A 6,000-nucleotide genomic window follows, 5' to 3' on the forward strand; every position below is an offset into this window, starting at 1 on the left:
CCTGAAGCCTTTTAGGAAAAAAAAAACAACCAACCAACCAACACCTCTTCTGAAACCTTTCAAATGTTCAATATCATGACTATGGGTAATGTTATGATAGCCTACCAGTAAAGAATATCAGAAGTTCATAAAAATCATGTATGATATGTGACATTCTACTTTGATAATTTCTAGAGCATAATAATGGGCTATTTTTATTGCTTTCTCCTTACAGGACCTTCATTAAGAACCATCATTTAAAAAGAAAAACTAAAGCTAGGTGCCCAGCAGCCAGGGAAGAAAAACAAAAAACCCAAACCCAAAACAAAAAACCCCAACCCACTAAGTGAACCCAAAACAATAACAAAAAAAATCCAACCCAAAACAACAACAACAACAAATCCCAAATCCAAAACAAAAACCCCCCACCAACTTTTGGCCTCAACTTTTTGGATATCAGAATTCCTGGAATGAAGTATTTAAAACACAACACAAAAGAACACTTAATGTTAAAGCTGATTAGCTTTTTTTTCATAAAGCGTGAAAAACGCATACATTGTGTGTACAGAGTATAGATGCTGATAGCAAATCTACCTCTAGCATAAGATTTTGCAGCAAGTAGTACTACTTTGTCCTCACAATTGTGCTGCACAGATGTTCTTCTCTTGGAAATCATTTACATCCTTGCTATGACTATGTACAGTAACTGAAGCATCACAGTTAGAGCTGGACAAGAAAAACAAAAGCAACCCGACCCACTGAGAAAGCATCTGCCAGCACTTTGAGCCATTGTTCTGCAAAATATCAAGGCTTGAATTCTGACATAATCCCCTGACATCTTGGGTGATGTCAGCATGAGCAGCTATTAGAATGAAGAATGATCACCCACAAGACATTAATTCAGGAAGAATCAATGGCCTCGCAATACATATTTCTCCCTTAACATTCTCCTAAATGGACTTTAATACATTTAAGGCAGAAGGGAAAGCAGGCCTTTTAAGAAAGGCTTTGGCACAAGACAAAAATATCACAAGCTTCTGAATTTTTAGCTTTTCCAGCTCCTTGAAGTTTAATTCCACACTTGTGCTTTGATATAATAAAAGCTCCTCATTCCTTTCCAAGGATGCTCAGAGCTTTAACAGTACACTAAGCAAGACCAACCTACAGATTTTACCTTCCCCCAGTCCTTCTCACCCCCTCTCCCAATTCCCATTTAAGGAGAGAGAACATTCTCCTATCTGAATCTGTACCTAGTAGTTTGGCAGAGATGAACATCATGGAAAAGAAGGAAAGAAGAACTAGGGGAGAACAAGAAGAAAAACAACAAAATAATTTTTATTTCAGCTTCTGAAAGCTTCAATCCTTTTTAATACATAACTATCTCACCCTACCATCCTATTAAAATCAAGTTCTGGGAAAATTTTCTAACAGTTTCTCCTCTAGAAAAGGATCCAAATCCTTGCTGCCAGTTAGTTTTGAAATCTGAAGCACTCTACAAACATATGAAGCATGCATAGACACAGAGTCTGGTTGCAACTCCCTGACCATGAATACATTTAAGTGTCAAACCATTCTGTAACAGTAACATCTGTAGTGAAAGATATTTGGGTGACATATCAAGGATTCCCTTTCCCAGGGTTTCAAATAATTTGAAGAAGTTAGCACCTGAATATGTCCTAAAAATAAAACTAAGCAAAGGAAAAAAGAGCTCCAAAAACTTTAGTCTGTGATACAAACCAAAAACATCAGTTAGGACAGAGCTGCAGACACCTGATCAAGTCATAAGAAAGGCAGAGTTCAGATCCCAGGCATTGAAAGAAGTTTCCAAGTGTTCATCAAGTGCTAATCTCCACCATAAAAACAGTCTACAAACTTAAGAGATTCTCCCTGCTTATTTTCTCACCAGGGATGCATAATGGAAGAATGATCCTGGTGTCATGGAGCATTATCCACTCTTACTTATCTGCAGCCTTCAGCAACCACAGGCTCAGCTCCACAGTGGCCACTCAGTTTCTCCAATTCCTCTGTTGGCACAAATCCTGCAGCAGTAAGTGTGAAGGGAGTGCAAGGACCACGCTCTGAGGTTTACTTTGTGAAGAAATGTAGAAATCCCCACTGCTGCCCAGCAGAGAGTTCCTTCCCACCAGGCTATAGCTTTATTCCAACAGGATGGCATGGCATTTCCTCTACAGTTTGTCTGCCAGGAAAGTAATTTCCTATTTTTGTCCTGTTGAGAACTAGTAGAAGCTGGCATTGGAGGCGGCTGGGAAGAATCAGAGGCTGGTTTGCTAGTGGTTTAACCAAACATGTGTTTACAATTACCCCATTCATCATGACCTGCCTGTGTAAAACTGCCTTTTTGGAATTTGCCCACATTTCTTGGGTTTGGCCTCCAAAAAAGCTGAAACAGACTAAGAAATACATTGTTTGATTAGTACTGCTGGAGCAACAGAACTGTCCATGAGTTAATATTATAATCATTAATGCAACTGTTGGCCATTAAGATCAACATAGCTGCTCAACTTGTTGCTGTTGGCCTCAGGATGACAGTTTAGCAGCAGGAGAGTAAGATAATGGGAAAAGCTCTTACAGTCTTCCCCTGTAGTCCAACAAAAGAATACAACAGATATAGGACACAGTGTTTCTCTCTCATATACTCTACTGTATCTGCCCGCAGGAAGAGAACACGGAGACGGTCACAGTGCTCCCAGCAAGCTTGTCTAGGGCACTCAACACCTCTGCACCCAAGGACCATGACTATCATCACAGTCCCAAAGCTCTTTTCAGAAATACACTGCACACTATGATTAAGACTTGCAACTCCCCTCACCCTCTCCCTGATTCTCACTTCAGGTAAGAATAAGAATGTGGTAAAGGGGAAACTTCTCACTGCTGATCCTTTCTCCAAGAAGGTCAAATTATTATCATACCTGAACCAGTATAATCTCAAAGCCAGCGGTCTTGAAAGCTGCAAAGAGCTCCAAGATACACGTTTTGCCTCTTTTAGTGTCAATGAGGTAGACTTTCATGCCATGTGCCTAGATTATGACAGATCTAGTCTAGCAATCTACAGGCTTGATATAACCCCTAATTTTACTTTATACCACGCATCAGAGAACTGCATGTTTTCCTCTGATCCTCAGAAATATGACTTAGTAAAAAACGGCTTATCAAAGGTTTCTGAAAGGCTTTGGGAAGGAAAGGGTCCCTCGTGGTAACTTACAGTCTTAGTCACATGCTGTATTATCCATGCTGCTGGACAAGGTCTCCTACTCTGCTAAAAAGATCACTCAGAACAACCAGTATTCATGATGGCCAGCTTTTGCTGTAGCCATTCAGAAGTGGCAATCTGCATCTCCCCATGGGTTAACTAATTGGGATGCAATTAGCAGGTTTCATTAAAAGCTCTCTTGGCTTGTAAATGAGCATTAATGTTGGGTTTTGAACAACCCACGTGATTCATCCTGCCTATGCTTTTGTTCAATCCACACCTGAGTCACTGGTCCTTTCCACTATGGTTGCCTGTAAAACCCCAAGCAGCCACACAGCCGCCACCTTCTCCTAACAGAAAATGACTCACCCAGTGCTCAAAATCTTATGCTTTTGTGTCTTCCAACAAGTTTTCAAGTTCACTGTCAGCAATGGCTCCTCAATCATTAAATAGAAGTTGCTCATCTTTTCTGTTACAGAGACCAGGAAAGACAGAACTGTTCACAAGGGCACTACTCTAAAGTAGGGCCTGAAGTTGCAACGCCTTCAGTCCTGATAGCCATGTCCATTTAGTCTGCATGAACTGATCCATCCATGACTTATGAAACACCCTAGGAAAGCAAAGAGGGAGATGAGTTTTCAGGGAATGGATGCACATCGGTGTGAATGTTAAGACCTCTTAGAGTTGCAGGATATCTTGGTACTGGTGGTGACTCACTTTACATATCCTTCAATCTTCAGTGCTCCTATGCACATCTTGAGTTCAAAAGCTGATAAAAACCACAAACACCACCATTTTCAGATTAATGTATTCTTATGAAAAACATAGTGCCTGTCTGTATCTCTCTCATCAGGTATCTACTGAAGAGACAGTACACCCAGGGGAAAAAAGCATGCCAACAAAGGGATTGTAGAATATATCCAACCAGATCTCAAAGTCAGGCTGTTCTGGTTATTTCATCACTGAAGAGGTTAACAGTCTGTTTGTAGACAGGATGTCTCGAACCGATCAAGTTTTCTTTTATGCTGCATTCACAGTGGAATCTGGCTCCCTTGGATAGTCCTCTCCACATCCACAACACAACAGAAGAGCTGTATTGAGCTAATGAGAGAACTGCTGTCCAAAAAGATCATCCAATTCAACAGATGGCATGAGAATAGGAAGGACCTGGCACGGGACTAGTTCAGAAGTGCACAGCTCAACAAGTATAAAGGGAAGTCAATGAGGTGACATCTGTTTACTTGATAATATTATGTTTCATAACAACCACTGGTTTGGGAGAAAAAGTGATGGAAAACAAGACTACTTTGCCACATCCAAATTTATGTTGCGAAGTGCTCTCCTAACCAGCAGGCAGTTCAAGGATAGCAAACCTGTAAATAAAGTTCAGTGCCTGTAAAAGGATTCCATGGCAACCTCATTCCTTGTAATTCCTAAAAAGATTGTGGAGTTTCATCCTTTAGGAAAAGTATCTCTATTCCTAGATTTCCCTAGGTGAAGAGTCACAAGTGGTATATTTTGGACATGCCTAGGAGCAGGTCCAGTTTCCAAGAAAAACAATCCTAACTTCTTAGCCTGCTTTCCTACAGAAGGAGGCTTATGCAATCACACTGTAGCTTAGCCAGCTGGCAAGTTTCATGCAAGCCTGACAGAGGCAGAGGTCTCAAGAGTTATCTTCGTTGTTTGTGAAAACACTGGGCCAGGTGGGCACACGTAAGAAATGGTGCACTGTGAACTGGCATCAATACCCTCATAGCTGAGACAAATCCAAAGACAAGAAGGCTTCCTTAGTCTCAGTTTGGACAGAAATCCTGCCTTCAAATGAAGAAAAGCTTTTCCCTTGAGCCCACTAAAGTTCACACAGAGGTTTAGAGTAAAAAGGCCATCAGAAACTGGTAAAGTTTTTGCACCACGGCGTTTGCTATAACTAGTGAAATTTTTACCTGAGCAAATAATTAAATGCATCCTAAAAACGCAAAAGGCGCCCCCTTCATCTCTCCCCCTCAGCAGCTTCCAGATGTCTGAAGAAGCACCCCAGTGCATTCCCCCGACACACACTTCCAGAGACAGAGCTCAGCTGGTCTAAACAAAAGTTTTGCCTAGAAGTCCAGCCTCATTTAGCACCATCACCGTAAACCTCCGTAACTGCACATACGGGGGCACGGCAGAAGGGAGGAGAGGAGCAACAGCACGGTCCCAGCCAGTGTGACACTACCCGGGAGCCCCCCGGCTAGCCCGCTGCCACCGTTACACACGACAAGGGAAGCTGCTGGTGCCTCACAGTCTAGAGGGACATCTGCTAGTTTGGTGCTGTCAGAAAACAAACTCCCAGCACAACGCTCTCATGCTGCTGGCAGAAGCAGCGTATGACCCAGCTATGCCTCTCCTCTGCCAGCTGGGAACTCCCCGCCTTGGAAGGATACCTTCGCCAGAGAGATCCAGATACTTTTCGCCCATTTACATCCCGAGCGCAGCCGAGAACATGACCAAAGATTTCTAAAAACCTTTGTGACAATTCTTGCTGGAGTCATTTAAGTGCTCACAAGATAGAGGGCTGCAAATATTTGTTTTATTCAAAGAGTGCATGGTATAGGCTTAAGCGGAACTGAAATGCAGAGATCCATTTTGCATTTAGGCAGTGCTTCTGGACTACCTAATAAAAACCACAAGAATATACTACTGAAATCCAGGTGCGGCTGTATCTGAGGATGAAAGCCAACTCACACAGCGGTAAGGGAGGGGATATTTTTGTTAACAAAACCAAGGAAAACCATGGACGTACCACGAGATCTTTAATATGTAGCCAGGGC

This window comes from Athene cunicularia (assembly GCF_003259725.1).
Source record: "Athene cunicularia isolate RWA chromosome 2 unlocalized genomic scaffold, athCun1 chr2_part1, whole genome shotgun sequence".
Taxonomy (NCBI): domain Eukaryota; kingdom Metazoa; phylum Chordata; class Aves; order Strigiformes; family Strigidae; genus Athene; species Athene cunicularia.